Source organism: Atractosteus spatula, chromosome 10, assembly GCF_055471065.1.
Source record: "Atractosteus spatula isolate fAtrSpa1 chromosome 10, fAtrSpa1.hap1, whole genome shotgun sequence".
Classification (NCBI taxonomy): Eukaryota; Metazoa; Chordata; class Actinopteri; order Semionotiformes; family Lepisosteidae; genus Atractosteus; species Atractosteus spatula.
The window spans coordinates 25,214,752-25,233,776 of NC_142715.1; the positions used below are offsets into that span (position 1 = coordinate 25,214,752).

The window sequence follows — 19,025 nt, forward strand, 5'->3', positions numbered from 1 at the left end:
TTTCCCGCGTGACAGGTAGGGACACAAAAAACTTTACTAACTAGGAGCACTTGCTAGCTATTAGTACGCTGGCCAAACGTTCCTAGGTCAAATTCTTCCAGCACGGGGGTACCTTTAAAGCGGAGACGACGGCACCGAAATTTTTTGGCGCGCCTTCTCTTTAAAGCCCTGGCCAAATATGAAGACAGTACGTACAGTTATAATTCAAACGGAATTAAAAACTACACATCCCAGTTACCATGGTGGTGCTTGTGATCATAGCGTTTAACCAACGAAACAGGGGGAAAAATCAGTCACATGACTTTGGGGCAGAGTTTCGAAAGCTTAACCTATCAGCAACAAAGCGAAATTTACACGATAGGCTACCTCAAACTGTCAGTTACACGACTGTGTATGTCGCTTAAGCCACTCCTATTTGGCATTTTAGTTATGGAGGCGAGAAGATGCCCCCCCCCCCCCTCTGGGTGTCTGATTTGCCGCCATCTTTAACCGCTTCGTGTCCGAATGGTAGTAGCTGCGCGTACGAAATAAAGTTAATCCCAGCTACAAAACATATATATTTTTGTGGTAAGAGGGAGCAAAATATCAGTATTTACTGCTATTAAATACTGTACGATTTATAGTTGAAATCTGAGCCTAAATATAAAGTTAAAATCTCGACAAAGCAATGTAGGAAATACAGAGAAAAGAAATCCTTTCTGACATCTAAAATCAGTTTCGATCAAGGTCTCTAAAACGAACAAGAAAAAGAGGATTTTCGGAGGGCAATTACGCTGTATTTATATAGGATAAGTGATTTATGAGCAATCTAATGTCTTGTTCGTTTAAAACAGTGAAATGTCAGCTGCAAAAGATCGCACCAGAAACAGCACTCTCTCTGCCTGTCATAGACGTTCAGGAAAGGCTGAATGAAGTCATGTCAAGTACAATAATTCGGTGATCAATAATAACAGTTATAGGACAAGAAACAAAAGATAGTGAAAACTTAAGATTTTTAAGGCTAAAACTCAAATTCATTCTACAAATTAAGGCAAATGAAAATTCAGGACGTTAAAGTGCTAGAGGTGTAAAAAAATACAAAAATGCACATGAGCAAAAAATTTTAGAAATGGAGCAAACAGAAAAAAAGCCATGCCTATAGTGCAGAAGAGGGATGCAGGAACACTTGCTTAGATATACAAAAAAATCACAAAAAGGTGTGTTACAAAAGAACATGCAAACATGTTCATCATGTACATGAACATGTACATTAAGTCTTATCTATAAACATGAAGCAGAGTGAGGGATCAGAAAATTAGCATGCATAAAAAACAGCAATTCTGTCAATGAGCCCTAAATGAATTAATAGCAACCATGGTTTCATGGAGGGCTTCTCAGATAGTTGGGCATTCAGGTAGATTGCCAGGTGAGAGGATTTGTAAACATACTTTGTTAAAGCAAGTCAGTTTTTTCCGCAACACATAAAATACATTTTTTCAAGAAAGTTTAGCCTTTGTCACTAATGAAACCACTAAATAAAGACATAAATATAGAAATCATAAGATTGTTTTTTATTCAATGTTGGTAGCAGGATGAACTGTGCTAAGTGTATATTTTGTCGCAGAGTTGCTGCAAGATGTTAACAGTGAAAAAGGGTATTTAGAAATGAGTTATTTCAAGAAGAAAATTTTCAGAATAATTGCAAATCTAGCAGGATAGAGAAAGCACAGAAAACAGGCAGTTAGATTGATCAGATTAGTATGAAAAGTTATTTAGCAAAGGGAATGAGAAGAGTGACAAACTAGTATGCTTTAGATTTTTTTATCTGAACCAGGGAAAACTGATCATGTTTCTCTATAACAATAATAAAAAAAACTTTATTTTATATATCACCTTTAAAAGTGGCATCTCAAAGCAATACAGTAGATATAAAAACAGATAAAAGGACCACAGACTACAAAGAAAATACATATAAGAAAGACAAGCAGTTAGAGGTGCTACCAAAATTAGAAAATTAAGCAGATACAGACACTAAGTCTTCTGAAAAGAAAGGTTCTGAGGTTAGATTTAAATGCACTCAGGGTACGTGACTGATATCACTGGGAATACAAATTGAGAGCTCTGGGGTGCAGCTAGAGAAGACCCTGTCACCCACAGAATGTAGATGTTCTTGAGGACAGCTAGAAGACCAGAGTCAGACGGACAAAGGTGGGGAGTAGACAGATAATAAGCCATATACTGTAGGTACTGAATGAGGATGAGGATTTTGAAGTTGACTCGAAACCTGATAGATAACCAATGCAAGGACTTGAAAACAGGTGTAATGCATCCCTGATAGGATTCTCGCTGTCATATTCTGAACATATTGAAGATTGCTCAGTGTGGATTTAATTTCCCCAGTGAACAGGATGTGCATTTATTAATTCTAGAAAAAAAAGCCTTTCTTGATTTCTCTAGTTCTTAGTTTCTCTAGTTCCCTTTAAAATAAACTATTATTCCACAATGCAGAGTATTACATGGCCAGTATTTACACATGATATTTGTGATTTCAAGAAATTAACACAAGCAGCTTTTGGAGATTTAAGTGTTGGCTGAGTTATTGCAGGATAAAAGACTAGAGATGTTGGTAAGAAGAAGATAATTTTGGGATAGCTGAGGAATACACTGATAACAAGAACACTTCCTAATGGGGTTAGGCATACTTTTGATGAAGATGATGAAGTTAACAGACTGTATGTTTACATAGATACTGAAATGAGGATTGTATTTTAGATTTTGTGTAGTTGCTAGCGTTGAACTGTGTGTTGGATGCACATGAATTGAAGGAATGGGCAAACATGGCTGATGCGGATCCACAGAGCCAGCATATTAAGATGTTTATAATTAGAGGCAATTTGTTTAAATAACTAGGTATGGATACTGATGTGCAAGAGAGGTGGAAAGGCTGTTTCCTTAAGCCAGCACTATAAGATATTTTATTCTCAGTGAGATGCTGCCATTTCATAGTGGGTTTCTAACACTGTGTATAGTTCCATCCACACAGTGCCTTTACTTCCATCCATTTCTAATCTCTTTATCCAGTACAGAGGATTTGGAGCCTATCCCAGTAAGCGACGGACACAAGGCAGAATACACCCTGGACATAGCGCCAGTCCATCACAGGACAGACAGACACAAACACACACACACACCAGGGCCAGTTTTCCCATAAACCAATTAACTTACCAGTCTGTTTTGGAGTGCGAGAGGGAGTCATATCACACATATGGAGAAAAACCATGTAACCCAGAGAGAACATGCAAACCCCACACACACAGGATGGCAGGAACTGAACCTAGGACCCCAGTGCTGCAAGATAGCAATGCTAACCACTTTGCCACCATTATAAATGGATGGATATCTTAGTTATCTTTCTAATTCACAGGTTTGCATGCATAATTTAATTTTGAAAGCCACTGAGACATGAGGTACTACTGTTGTATTTATGAAAAAGAAACAAAAAAAAGCATACTAACAACTGTGCCATCCTACTCTTTAGTTAATACAATTTATTATTTATAAACAGTTAACATTGTTAGCAAAATATTTTGAATTATATTTAACCCTATTTTTTCTTTAGTTTTGTATTTAACTTATTATATGATAGTCAGACTTAATGTATATTTGAACAATTAAAATATATTTTTACAAGATTTTACATTAAGCACTTAAAATTAATATGGTTAATAATAGTAAACTGTAACCTGCTGTAACAAGATCGGTTAAACTGCGAAGAAAATGCTTTCAGAGAAAATGTTTCAGGTGTGAAGAACATAGATCTCCAATGCAATTTCAACCAAACCTGTTCCCACACACCCTGCCCCCACTACCATTAGAATATACACAAAGCACTCAAATCTTTCGAGCTAATGATCAGGTGACCCGAGAGAGAGCAAGAGAAACACCAAGGGGTGCGGAACTATTTACATGGAAAACGGGCGATCTCCCCAGACTGTCCGCCCGTTTCACTGTTACCTGGATACCTCTTTATTTAGAACTCACTAACACTGATTTTTAGTTTAGAAGGATTCAAGTAGGGTTTTAGATGAAAGGCAGCGACCTTAATCAAGCCCAAATCATAATTGAACCCATTCAGAGCCTACATTACATTTTAGCGTTTCATTCTGAGCAGAAGACCCTCACACCTGAAGAAGGGGGAGGTGTTTTTCGCTAGAAATCTCGCCTGCTTCTACTTTACAACCGGAGTGCTGGCTGTGACGAATTAAACCAGTTTTACAGGTTTCAATCACAGACCATGTGACATGGGAGTCAGGAAACTAACACACAGCGCCTCCGGATTCGATAACGCTATAAAAACGCTATAAAATAATGTGACTTGGCACAGAACAAGTTTACAGCACAGTACAATAATAAATGCTGACCATGACTTTAGAAGCATAAATTGCCTTACACTCAATTTAAACACAAGCTGTCTTTAGCCCTCTAAGCTGGTTCATACAGAAATGTTGAGATCCAGGCTCAGAACACACAGCTTCATTAGCGAATACATATGCAGGACAACTAGAGAAGACGTTTTACAGAGGATGGATTTTTAGAAACATCCCATCAGTGACATCACTGAAGTCAACTCCTAGGTACTGTAACTGTCGTGTGGATAGTTTCACAAGAATCAGACAAAGGTTTAAGCATCGCTTGTTCTAGATAAAACTGCAAAAAAAAACCAACAACCTATAATGTACTTCTTTGCGGCTCTGTTTGCCCAAATCATATATTCACAACGTGAAATCTAGAAAATAATATTACGTAACCAAAATCCGCAATATGGAAACAGAACCTGTGTAATTGTTGATAGATGATGTACTCGTAACATTTTTTCAAGACGAACTACAACATTTAAAAAATGACTTGTATGTACTTGATATCTCTAATCAATCCACGGGCCCCAGCACAAAACGAAACTAAAACGCATACCGTTTCGCGCTTCTTATTAGTTGCTCAAAAGTAATTTGACCGTATGAAATGCATAATATAAACCTAGAAACATATACGTGAGCAGTACTTAAGCACTGTAGTATCGGTCTTAAGACATACCTCTCAAATACTGTAAATCAAGTTAAAAATATCTCAAGACCGATTCTGGTCATAATGAAACCATGTTTTGTGTATGTTTTCTTTAAAGTACCGAGACCAGCCATATACTGTATGTTTATGTTCCAAAATTAATATCGTTTATGGCCTTCACACGCGTTGCAGTATGCTCCTATTCTTTTTATGCTCAGCTACTAAGATTTCCCTTCAGTGGTAAAATTAGATATGAATATTCAATACTTAAACGGGCACAGTTAAGACATTAAATATACATATACATACTGTATACAGTACAGTTTGCATACGGTAATATGTTTATGTTCCTAAATCAATCTCTTTTATGAGCATGTGAAAGGCATGGTGAATCACTGTACTTTGCATGATTGGAAACAAATGCGTGATTGCGAAATGCTGTGGTGTTACTTTTACAAAGACGGTCAATGAAAAAAAGAATGTTGACCAGGGCAATACTTTGAGTTTACACTTACAGCTTGTCCAAGGTCATTCATTATTAATACTATTAGTAATATCTTCGTTAAAGACTTTGATGGCGACAGCTCAAAACATGAGAGTGAGCTTTATTAGCTCCACCTTGCGGAAATTCTGGATACTATTATTTTGCTTGCTGTATTATAGGAGAATTTACGGTAACTCGCGGTATTTACGGGTAACTCGCGGTAGACTGCGTACAGCGTACCGCAAAATAATGCGGTATCACCCGTGCATTTTGAATGGCTGCATCTGTATGTACTATGAAGAGCGCTTAGCAGGTAGTGTCTTTATCTTAGTCAGTAAAGCATCAGATTTCCAATATGGGGGTCCAGGTTTTAAGTACCTTTTTGGGTAGCTGTGTTTCTGAGGCTTTTGTGAACGCCCAAAACAGTTGATGTATTGTCCTTCAATTTTTCAAATTGTGCCATGGATATTTTAAATGTTCAATCTTTTCAGGCTCTTTAGCATTTTCTTTCAAATGCGAAACAAGTTCAAGGTGTTATTGTCACTGGGCTGCAGATACAGTAGATAGTCTACATGAGAGCGCATGTAACAGCACAGGACACCCAGTTAGGAGCTCACACAGCTTTCAGCTCAGTGCGCAGTGCTCTCTTGCCTTTCTGAAGATTACGTTAAATTAGTTAAAATCATGTGATAGTTAACAAAGCTTAATAGTGAAACAGCCAGCACAAATGGTTGCATTTGTGATTATGTCACTTCTCTAATACAGCAGTGTCAATAAAAGAAACTCTGAAACAGCTAAAGCACTGCACAACTGAATTCGGGAGAATAATATTAGGGATTCTGAGCGATATCTACATACAAGCAATCCAATACAGATGCTGAAGTCTTTAAATATTGACTATCCCTGTTGTGCTGCCTTTTCCTTGAAGGAAAACTATTCAACTGGAAGAATGTTTATCGCAGGTTTAAAACTTGCCGTTGCTATTTGGAGAAATCCACAAACTCGTATTTTTCATGTGTTTTAAAAGACAGCCATACCCACTGACAAAATAACGACACTGCTGCTGATTTTTTCCGGACCTGAATGACAGTTGACCTTTGTGAGCCAATTGATGAAGCCGACCCAGTGAATACTATAGCAGAAGGTGGAAGAGCGTTCAACTTTATAACTACCGCAAGCACAGGAACAACAGCAAGAAGCAGAATCAATTTCCCATTGAATGGTGTTGTTGTTTGAGGTATGTGTTGTGAACGCATGCAGAGAATCCCACAATTTCTTCTAAACTTGGACAAAGTATTTTTGATGGAGCGCTGTGTGCAAAGATTTCATAAACTGTACTCCTGCTGACAATTCGGTGTGAAAAAGCAGAGCATTCGAGTTTCACTGACAAAAGCTGAATGCAAGCCAAAAGCAATATTAAATGGAATAGACAGCACACTACGATTCGCACTGACTGAAAAGTTATCTCGGCAGCTGTTGTTACCCGCATGAAGCTGAAAGGGTCAATGAGCATTTCTGTTGAGATGACAAATTAAAGCTTTTTTCTGCCTGTTGAGCTGACAAAAACTATCTTGAAAGATATCGCAATCTCTCGACAGACTGTCGAATAAATTCTTAACTGATTAAATTCTCATCGGAAGCAAGGTCTTAACATAGAAGAACCTGGCAGCAGCGGAATTTGAACCCATGCCTCCAAAAAGACTGGAGCCTAAAATCCAGCACCTTAGACAACGCAGCCACACTACCTTCTGCAGCACATTCCTTCCTCACATTACTCGATCAAAGAACACTGGGCTTTAGCTCTTGCCCGACATGGAAACGACTGTACCTTCGTTTTATGAGATATTTCCTGTCACTTGGTGAAATCTCAACTTCTTTGGCAGCTCTGAATATAGTTCTTCTTTGGAGCAGACTTCGGACCTTTTATTTAATTTATAAAGTAGGACGCATTCCGAAATGTGTAATTCCTGTTTTAGAAATGCTCTGAGCGGTGTGTCTTCTTTTAACGCACAAACAGTGTTCTAACTGTATACTGTAGATCAGTGCAGCTATCGTACTGGATTTAGCTGGGATTCTCACATTTTTCTTGAGAAGGTATTCAGGGTTGCTTGAAACTTGAATAAAAACGTGATCTGAAACTACCAACTGTACCTTCCAATCTCTGATGTTGCTGTAACTAAACACGGATGTGATCTTTTGCAGATGTGCAGTGTGCCTTTACTCTTGTCGTATTAAACACTAGTTCTGTTGTTGGGCATAGTTGAAGGGGAACAAACTGCACAGAAAATTAGGGAACGATAAAATGTTTCTACACTTCAAAATGTCCCTTTAAAACCCTCCTCACACATGTCAGTGTGGGGAGTTTGCAGGTAGAGAGGTTTTACAGATGCTCATGATTTTTCTCCCGGGGTGTTACCTGTTGTAGTATCTCTCTCTGCGCCTTTGGAAATAAAAGAGCGGCTGAAGTGTGAGGTAACGTTTTGAACAGCCTCTTTGTCTTACAAAACAAGAAATGAAAATCAACTGGTAAATTGAACAGTGCAGTAATCAGCGCAGTATACAGTAGGAAGCAATTAAACAAAATGATTAGCAAAAATTGAAGTTGAGTAGATTGGAGTAAGAAATTAATTCTATTTGTAAGCAAACAAGAGCCTGTGCTGCGCATGAGACACACCAATCTTTCAGCATTTCTGAAACGTTTGATTGAATTGACAAAGAAATCCTCTCCCGATCTTCATCTTTGAAAAGGTTAACCTTTTGAGCCAGCAGGTGTAACACTGCAAAGCTGCCTGTTTCTCACAGATGTTTGAAGCTGTAGATAACATTTTGCATGTTTGGTGCCATGACTAAAAAACAAGAGATCCTGGGTGTGAATCCCAGTGGTATCTATTCATAAACACCAGGCCAATCACTGCCAATATTTATGGAGCTCACTTAGTCCGGATCGCGGTCACCGAGGACCACTCCTGTCTCCCCAGATGACACTTTTTATTTTTAAGATAAACGCGAGATAAACAGCGTTTGTTTGAAACCGCTCCACAAATTTTCTCACATGCACGTATTCTCAAATATCACCACAACAAAACCATAAAGTTTGTTTCCACAGACATGACACTATTATGCAATAAACCAATAAATTAATGAACTAGCAGAATCCCAATAAAAACACACAGCAACCCAGCAAGCACAGCATGTCAATATCATACATTTTTACCAACAAAACCGCAAAAGCAAAAACCAGCAAATATATATATATATCCCTTGTTTTTACCTTATTCTGGAGCATGATATATATCCAAAATAACCCAGACTAGTTTATCTCAAGAGCTAGAGACTAGTAAACGTTACTGATTACGTAGTAAATGTTTGAAGAACGAGCGCCAGAAATAAGGCGATTTGATTGGTAAAAACCGCTGTCATTCATTGTATTTTCAGCCATTCAGAGCCCTTAGGGGGTGAGACTTCCTCTAGAAGCTTCAGGCTGCATTTTTAGCTGTCAATCATTGACTCAGAAGGGGTAATCAGTTTTTTATCAGTGGTCCTTTTTTTCACACCAGAAGGCAACTCTGAGGTTTTTTTTCATTGCATAACAGCAGATAAAGGCTCTCTAGCAGTGTCTTATGTTTTTTTATAGCAATTGCAATGGTTTTTATTCTTATTATTTTCAATATTTTTATGATTTTTTATTATAGGCGTGAAATTTCATTCCAGGTCCAGGTCTGCAGGTGTTTTATGTTTTAGCACAAGTGTTGGCTCTGTGGTGCAATGGAGGGCGTGTTGGACTTCTAGATGTTAATAAAATGAAGTCATTCAAAGGTTGTGGGTTGGAGTCCCCCCAGAGTCACATGTTATTTTGATTCAGCCTTTCGAAATCCTCTAGGGGTTGGTGTTGATCAAGTCAAATAGAGGACTTCTTATGAGTCGACAGGCGAAAATAAACCAGCGGCCACAAGGGAGAAATTAGCACTGGACCTGGTCGGTGATCGCATTATTCCTATCCTGTAGTCCTTGCACTGGTTTCCTGTCAAGTTTCATGTCGACTTCAAAATCCTCATGCTCACCTATGAGCCTCTCCATGGCTTGGCACCTCAGTACCTGTCTGAGCTCTTATTGCCCTACTCCCCTAATCGCAACCTTGGCTCTTCTAATTCTGGTCTCCTATCTGTCCCCCAAGCCCGTCTACACTCTACGGGTGACAGGGCCTCCGGTTATTCCCCCAACCTCTGGATCTCTATCCCTAAGGATATCAGAGAGTCACCTTGTCTAAATTCCTTCAAATCCAGACTCAGAGCCTCCTTCTTTAGAAGAGCCTTTAATTAACTATTCTTTACCCCTTTGCTCCTACTGTATTTAGTACCACCATCTACTGTCTCCTTTAACTGTGTATTCTCATCCTGCTTATCTTGTGTATTTTTTCATTGTATTGTTGTCATTCTGCTAAGTGCTTTGAGAAGCCACCTTTAAAGGCGCTATATAAAGTAAAGTTTATTGTTATTATTAATAATGAACAGTTTAACACTGAGCACACTTGGTCCTTCTTTGAGAAGGATTGCAGGGGTAGGGAACAAGCTTTTCACGTGTGTTGTTGAAGACCATATCATGGCTTTGTTGCAGGAAATGTCTGAATGCCATCATCGGAGTAAGGACAGGATCAGGGTTTGGGGAAGTCTTTTTGATGCCTGAAACTGTGTGGTTCCTGGTTGTAACGGCTGGCACTCTACACCTAAACAACAGAGAACACCGTTGACATCGCTGAACTGCCTAGCGGACATTTTGTCGCCTTCTTCTGACCTGTATTTAAAGCGATTCTCTGAAAACGTGGCACATTATATCTGTGGTACCATTATGGAGGGTGAGCGCACTCATAAGGATCATAGATTCGATCACAAGCATCTAAAAATGAGCGTGAGAAAATGACATCACGCTATAAGGTTGAATGGCACAAGTTCTCCTTTTCCCTCCGCAGAAAATGTGTGTGTCATGTTATTTTTTTTTGCCAGACAATGCCATGCTGTAAGAACAGTGTGGTTATTTAAATGTATTGGTCTGAAATGGGTTTAAATCAAAGGGATGTAACAACAAAAAATTAAGTGCTTCTTAACAGAGAGATAGTTGGAGATATTTGGCAGCAGTGGGATTCCAACTTACGTCCCCAAAGAGTCTGGAGCTTTAATCCAGCTCTTTAGAGTGCTCGGCTGTGTTAGCCTTGACTGCCTCATACCTCACACTGGCTCAGAGAAAACTGGGTGGCTTGCAAAGACTGGTAGGAGAGGAAAGGAATAAATACTTCTTTTTTTATCTGCTAAAAGAAGGAAAGATATATTTGATAATTGTTTGTTTAGCAGTTGTTTTAATCAAATTATTGTAATGCAGTGGCAGGTACAATTAAGGTATAATATGTACATGAACTGAGTCTGAAGTCTGAGTCTGTGATGGCAGCTGACTATCACTGGAGGACAGTTCATCATGAGTGGGTAAGCCTGCATAATGAGGGAGAAGAGATCAGCCTCTCTGACGCAGCGTCCAGTGACACTAACTATCTGTCCTACTGTTCTCTGCTAAGGTTTAAGGTGAATGTAAGGTTTCTTTCTTGTAAAATATTTGTAAAATATTTTCGAGCGCATTTTTGTTGCTGAAACTTTATCTTTCCGATATTAATTCCGATATTGTCACCTAATTCTATGCATTGTTTCATCAGACTAGAACATTTAGAGGAGCTCAATTGCATTAATGAATTGCATAGTGATAGTATTTCTTGTCGTTTAAATATTTCAGTCAAAAATATAGAGAAGGTGCTCCTGTTTTCACCATTATAAAAACTGTGTTTCACCAGTAATATTTACTCTCATAAAAGTATTATAATTGTATTGTTCTGTTCTGTGACAGTCTTGAGTGACACAAACCTTCTCCTTTACTGCACTACACTTCTTCAGAGGCCAGTTCAGCACACAAGGATCCTCAGTCAAACAAACACTGCAATAGCTTAATAAAAGACAACTCATCCTTTCTGTTAGTGTTGGTACTCACTATTCTATGCAAAGGAGGCACATTGACAATTAAAGGAGTCTTCATGAAGGTGTGCATGGCAAGCTCTCCACTGGCAATTGACCGGGCTTTTGAAGAAACCAATCTCATTCAACAACCATACAAATTGCACAGCTTAAGGCACATGAAGCGAAATCCGTGAGCAGATAGACACAAAACAATGTCGCTTCACATTATTTGCAAAGCTGTTTTGCTTGTCTAACCACCTCTTCCTACTTTGCAGTGAGCACATATATTTCATTTTCTTCTCTTATATTTTCCTTGATATTTTACTATCCCTTTCCCCCATGTGGAGATGTATCCACATCCAAAACCCCATGTTTCACCCTGCATTTGTGCCAGTTTTACAATCTGTTTAAAAGCCTGCCTTGCACAGGTCTAATGGTACAATCAGTCAGTCTGTGTTACTTATATAGCTGTGCACAGTGGAGGCATGCTGAGGTTATAAGTTCAAGCCTCCCCTGGAGCCATTAAGTCTTCTGAATGTTTTCCGCTCATAAAAAGTTCATTCGCCATAGCAGTTTCACTGTGACTTTGCAGGTAAAATATTCTTAATAAGAATAATATTTTGTATGTGATAAATAACCGCACCAGAAAATATTGGAGAGAAATGGCTTGTCGCACTATTTGCAGCAGACACTCAGACACAGAAATGTCCTGTCATTAAAGAAAATTTATGAAGAAGAGGTGTGACATCATTGGAAAGGCGATATTTTCTGATGTCTGTCTTGGTTAATAATCATTTGCGTGGGAATTACTTCTGTCATTATTACTAATACTGATAAAAACAGAGAACTCACAGCTCTCTGGATGTTGGCCTGGACTCTAGAAAATGTTTTTATTTGCAAGCGGCTCTGGAACTCAACACCTGTTGATGGGTCACTTCTGTCAGACACATCAGTGGAACCCAAGCCCACCTACACACACATTCACACATACTGATAGATATACTGTACACCTACACTCTCACAAACATTTACAATCACAGACACATCACACATTTATACACACAATCAGACACTTACACACTCACATATATACACTCACACATGCTATCATCATTAATGACGCAGGCACTACACACACTAACAGACATACCAACACATATACTTACAAATATAAAACTACACACTGACAGACACCACACACTCACAGACACACACCATACACACACATTCACAGGCATGCATTCACAGAAACAGACACTACGCATACTCACAGACACACACTTATAGACACCAAACACTCAGAGACCTTACACGCTCACACACTAACAGCCCACACACGCACAGACACCACACACTTCCAGACATGCACCCACACACGCACAGATACCACAAACACACTTATCCACAGATACACAATAACTAAAACAAATATAAATACTACTAATCACAACAGTAACACTATCACTAAAACTGACACAAACTATTAATAATAACAGTAATGCTGTTACTAAAACTAACATTACTACTAGTGTTAATACTCTAACAGTAACACTAGAATTATAATTAATATTAACATGAATATGAACATTAAAACTAAAACAATCAGTAGTGCCACTGTCATTAATACTCACATGAACATTAGCATTAAAACTACCAGTTGTACTCTCACTAATATTAACATGAAGACACTGATATTAGTATTAGTTGCTGCCCGTGACGTCACACCGCTCTCTGTGACAAATGCGAGACACTTAAACGCGAGCAGTGACGGAGCGCCTGTCGCCTTGGTTACCATTCTTATGATTTATGAACACTGGAAAAATGCATTTAAACTGTTACTTACATACATTTATAAACTTGAAATATCATTTTCTAGCTCTAGGATACAGTTAACTAAATAATAATATGAATAATCATTGTTTAATTTCGGATTGAACATTATTAACCCTATCTATCTCTGAACTGGCTTCATCCCTCTGCTCTCCTCCTCACTGATAGCTGGTGTGTGGGGAGCGTTCTGGCGCACCATGGCTGCCGTCGCATCATCCAGGAGGGGCTGCACATTGGTGGTGGTGGAGGGGAGTCCCCATTACTGTAAAGCGCTTTGAGTGGAGTATCCAGAAAAGCACTATAGAAGTGTAACCAATTATTATTATTATTAACCCTAAACGCACTATGGTAATTGGTCAATACAGTCATTATCGTCCTGGCCAAATTTCCCATTGGCCCTTACCAATCATGGCCTCCTAATATTCCCCCCTCTATGAACTGGCTACATTACTCTGCTCTCCTCCCCACTGATAGCTGATGTGTGGTGAGTGTTCTAGCGCACTATGGCTGCCGTTGCATCATCCAGGTGGATGCTGCACATTGGTAGTGGTGGAGGGGAGTCCCCATTACCTGTAAAGCGCTTTGAGTGGACTGTCCAGAAAGCGCTATATAAGTGTAAGCAATTATTGTTATTATTATTATTAACTGTTTTTTATATATTTAAACAGGATCAAGAAAAGAATCAGTACTCACCAATCAGTGAAGTTAATCGATTTTTCTACGGTTCTTCAGTTGAAATAATTGGTTGTCGATAGATAAGTGATCAATAACTCTTCTCCGTGCGCTCCGTGCGCCTCCGCGCTCTTTCTCTCTCTGATCCCAGCTCTCTGGCTGGAGTCTGTGACATCACAGCGCTTATTCTGACAGAACATAGCGCGTCTCTGCTGCTTTTGTGTGTCTTTTTCAGGAATGCCAGAGGTACTCGAAATGTTGCAAAAAGAAAAGCGTCTTTTTCGTTTTGTAAAAAAGTGAGTGCTGATTTTTATTTTATACAGGAAATGCATGCATGTTGAAACACTAAATTCTATAAATAATTGAGAAATAATAAAGCCAGGAAAACATATATGTAAAAATACAATTTGATCACATAATTTACTTCATTACCTCTGGTGGTTAAATGTTTTTTTTCTGTTGTGTTTTTTTCTCTTGTACCTGTTTCTGATCCTTTGGTTGTAGTTATATGTGTAAATTCTATGTGTTTAATAAAAAAAAGAGCGCGTCTCTGCTGGAGGAGACTCCTGTCCGGAGTCTGGAGGGCTTTTCATACAAATATAACATCTCCCCAAAAAAAAAAACGGGCTGTGAAGAGAGGCGATTTATAACAGTTGGAGGAGGAGAGCGACAAACCGAGGAATGAAATTCATTAAAAAGAAAAAAAAAGTTTACTTCACAGATTAATTGCGTTACAAAGCGTACCCATGTGGAGCAGTAGAGAACGAGCACGAGTCCCTGAAATAAGCGCTTTTAAGGGTTTTACACGAATCTTCAGAGTATAGAAGCCAGGAGGATCAGACTCATGTTCCTGGAGGTTAAAATGTGTATCCTGGTTTTATTTCCACCCAGCTCTCAGCTCTATAGGTAGTCTGATTATTTAAATTAACTGTATAACTGTTACAAGACTTCATCTAATTGTACATTTATAAGACTGTCTGTGAGACACTTGTGAGAGCAGCTGAATCCCAGGGCTGGTGTAGGATCACCAGAGCACTGCTCAGAGATACAGACTGGTCAACTGGTCACTATTGTAGTCACGGCCATCTGCCCATTGGCTACTAATAATCAATATACTGATCAGAGTGTCAATACTGGTGTTTATTACATAAATACTAATATAATTCCACACTCACTTGTGTTATAAAACACTTAAAAAACGTGTTTGGAGGCTGATATACAGTAAAGAAAGTTATACTGAAGGGCTGGAAGTCCTGGAAAGGGTTAATAGAAGCTTCTTGCTTCTGACCTGGAACAGAGCCTACAGCTGCCAGATCAGTGACCCCTGAGCCCAGTTCACAGAGAGGAGAACCAGGAGCTCTTTTATGTCTCTAAGAGGACAGGGAGAAAGGAGAAAAGGGGGAGATGTGACTTGAGTCCAGGCTTTTCTGTCTGATATTGTTCATGTAGCAGCACTGATTGTCTGAATATCTTCTGGTTCTGGATTGTGAGGATAGAGAGCAGTACGGAGTTGAGCTTCTGTCTGAGTGTGAGTCTAAGCTGTGAATCTGACTGAGAAGAGAATAATGTTTTTTTTTTATTCTGCCTCAGAATTTTTCTTCTTTGCCAAGTGGTGTTACATCCCCTTCAGATACTCTGCACAGACTGCCAGAGAGAAGAGGAGAGAGAGATGGACAGATAAGAGCACACGCAGCTAGAGAGACATACAGTATGTCTTGATTTACTTTGAAGCAAGTGTTCATTTCCCTTCTAGAACAAGTTGTTTCTGAACTTCAAGAAATTCAAACAACTTATGAAAGATAAAATACAAGTCTTGCTTATCAGGACAGAAGAAATACCGTAGGAAAATGCCAGTGATTTTTCTCCTTTTAACGAAAAGTGGAGAAAAACAACGGCAGTCCATTTCCGTCGGCTTGATTTAGCTTAATACAAGTATTCACTTCCTTTTCTGTAGATTACAGCCTGCGAAAGATGAAATAAAGTTATTGGTTATTCATGGTCAGTGCAGGAGAAATACTGCTGGCTGGCAGGAAAATGTCAGTATTTTATTTTAACTACAAACATGTGAATGGCAAAAAGCAACAGGAGTGTGTTTCTGTACAGTTGTTAAACAAAGGGCTGGTGGTTCAAACCCACTCAGGGATGTGCTTCAGATTGTTCTGCTGTAACCATAATCTCTGTTTACAATTGATGGGATTTCTTTGCAAACCCTCTTGAACTTTGCAGGAAATTTGCATTTTACTTGTGTGGAACTACAAGTAAACAATTAAGTACCTCAGTAAATGTCCAAGAGAACCATTTTCACGTGTGGAATTTTATCTTCAACTGGCTGTCAGGAGAATTAATTTATACACCCGTTGTATCCTTAGCAAAGATATTTTAAAATTAGAACACAGATTTGTTGGAGAACTTGACCATCATTATTAAATGAGCATTATACAAATGTGCGTTGATATTTTGTATATGTACCTTAATTGTAATAAATATAAACATAATTGCTTTGATATGGATGTTCATTTGAAGGATTTGAGGAAACTATCAAGGATCTCAGAACAACCAAAGATACATTTGGGCATCTGCTATTGGTAAAGATTAACGAATACAGTAAGTGTGAAGCTTGCACACACACGAGAGAAAAAAACAGTTCTAATTCACTTCGTTAAACTGACGGTGTGTATAGCAGAGGATGGTTTCGATCCATCGACCTCTGGGTTATGGGCCCAGCACGCTTCCACTGCGCCACTCTGCTGACAGATATTACAGCGTGATTCAACACAACTGCTCTATCTTTGCTTTCTAAAAGTGCGCCCGAGATGAAAAGTCTAAACGGTAAACGCAGACGTCACTTTGAGCACTTGGTCTTTTATAGTACAAATATCACACGCTGCACTACATGGGCGTGTCTTCAAGATCGTTGTGAACCAAAGCTTCTGCTTTCCGAGGCAACTGATTCTTTCGCCGTTAATTCTGAAATATTAAATGAGAATCAGTGAAACGAAAACCAAACACGTACACACTCGCGTGGTACCGTGAAAGAAAAAATATGGAAGCATTTGAGAAATAACAAGAGTAGTCTGAACAGCTCCAACCTATCAACTGTTCTACAGTGATCGCTCCCTCTACATCCACTTTATAACACTGAAAATGATGCAGGAAGCACAGCAAAGTTATAAAACCAGCGGCCCCACGGGTTCCAGTTCGTGCGTAATTACGCATCGATGAAAAACCGGAGGTTTAAAAAAAGATAATTAGCTCACTGATAGTTTGATGTAAAGGCTGTGGAAATATCCGGAAGTCGTGGTCTTTAAAATGCTTTTGGTTTGAAGGCGTTCTGTGCTTCCATTGCGGAGATATGGACAAAAGAATATTCGTGCTTGGTCAAAGAAATGTCATAAAAACGAAAAAGTAAAGGCTGAGTAATCATCCACAATGTATTTTATACACAAAGCAAGTGTTTTTGTAACTCTAAGAGATTTCGTGAAAGCTCTACAGGCGTGCCAAAATCGTTTTCGAACTTCAAGCTAACTTTACCCCGGTCAGAAACCGGGTGCCTTCAGAGAGCCACTACAGTTACATATTTGGCGTCCCTGAGCCGGTTTTTTCTTACATTTATGGCGTCCCTGGACGAGCGTGGCAAGACTGAAATGAGTTAACCAAGCGGAATAATTCATATAAAATGCCGCGGGTTTCATACACGACAATACAGTGTGCTGAAAGCCGAAAGGAAGTTCCCCTTAATGCTCTGTAAGCAGTGCTTGATTGTTTTGTGATCTTTTGCGATCTACCGGGTTGATTGCATACTTGATCTTGTGGTTTTCTGTGGTAAAACTGTGATTTCGTACTTAAAAGTAATACTCTTTAAGTTTAACGATGGTTGCTAAAGGGTCTGAATTCGAGTCGCTATTAAGCACTCTCTCTAGCAGCGACAGGTCTGACCACGATCTCTGCCATATCTCCGTCAGCGGAGAAGCTAGAATAAATCTCCATTCTCTGAGAGAGCTAGCGAAGGACATAGAGAGATTTGACCCCGCAGTGTCAGAGAATAATATCGAGAGTTATATTCAAGACCTCAGGTATACCCTGCAGTACCTGCCAAACGCCACAGAACAGGAGAAAGTGTTTCAGGTCAGGAAAACTACCAGCAGAGCTGTACATGAGTGGATGGCTAGGCAGATGAAAGAAGTCTGTAATGACTTTGAGCAGCTATGTCAAGCACTTATCGAAGAATACAGTGCGTTTATTGACCCGACTGTCGCGATAGACGCCGCACTTAACATTAAGCACGAGAGAGCAGAGTCCCCTCGCGAATATTACGAGAGACTTAGACGAACTTATTTTGCAGGGCGAACACACATTTCAAGGGTTTATTCATTGCGAATCTCCACCCGTCAGTCAGAAAGATGATCTTAATGCATACAGATGCACAGACCATGAAAATGACTGATATTAAGAGATTCGTGCAGAAAGCCTGGGAGTATGATGTCCAAAGTCGCTCTGAGCAAAAAGCTGTTAAAGTGACTGTGTTCGCCGTCAGAGCCAGCAGGGTTAATTCCCCCCTGCTCGAAGGAGCACAGGCACCTGAGCCGGCTAAGCCCCGTTCCAAAGCACGCAAACAGGACAGCACCCAGCGTCCTAAGTGCCATGAGAACACCGGGGGAGGGAAAGGGCTAGATAAAGCTGAACAAAAGGATTCAGTAGCCGCCCGCCTTGCCAGGCTTGAACAAGCTTTAATAGGACAGGGACAACCGCTCCCCAAGGCTGCCGGAAGCGTGAATGAGCTGATACTCTCCACTGGAGGAGACGGAGACCCGCCCCCTCTCCCTCCCTCAGTCTATCTGATTGAGCGGAAGGGTTCCTGCCTGGTGAGGTCAGCCACTCCCAAGTGAGTGCTGACTCCACCCCTGAAGTCACAGAGCAGGCAGTAAAACACAGAGGAAAAGCAGGAAGCTTTTACCTCGAGGCTGCCATGGGAGATGTCTTACACAGTGAGACACTGATTGACACTG

At 39.6% G+C, this 19,025-nt stretch overlaps 1 non-coding gene across 1 annotated transcript; it reads right to left on the reverse strand.

Moving 5' to 3' along the window:
• Positions 1-16,696: 16,696 nt before the first annotated feature.
• trnam-cau (transfer RNA methionine (anticodon CAU)) lies at positions 16,697-16,768 on the reverse strand. Its single transcript has one exon. It is a non-coding gene; the product is annotated as a tRNA-Met (tRNA).
• Between the last annotated feature and the right edge of the window lie 2,257 nt (positions 16,769-19,025).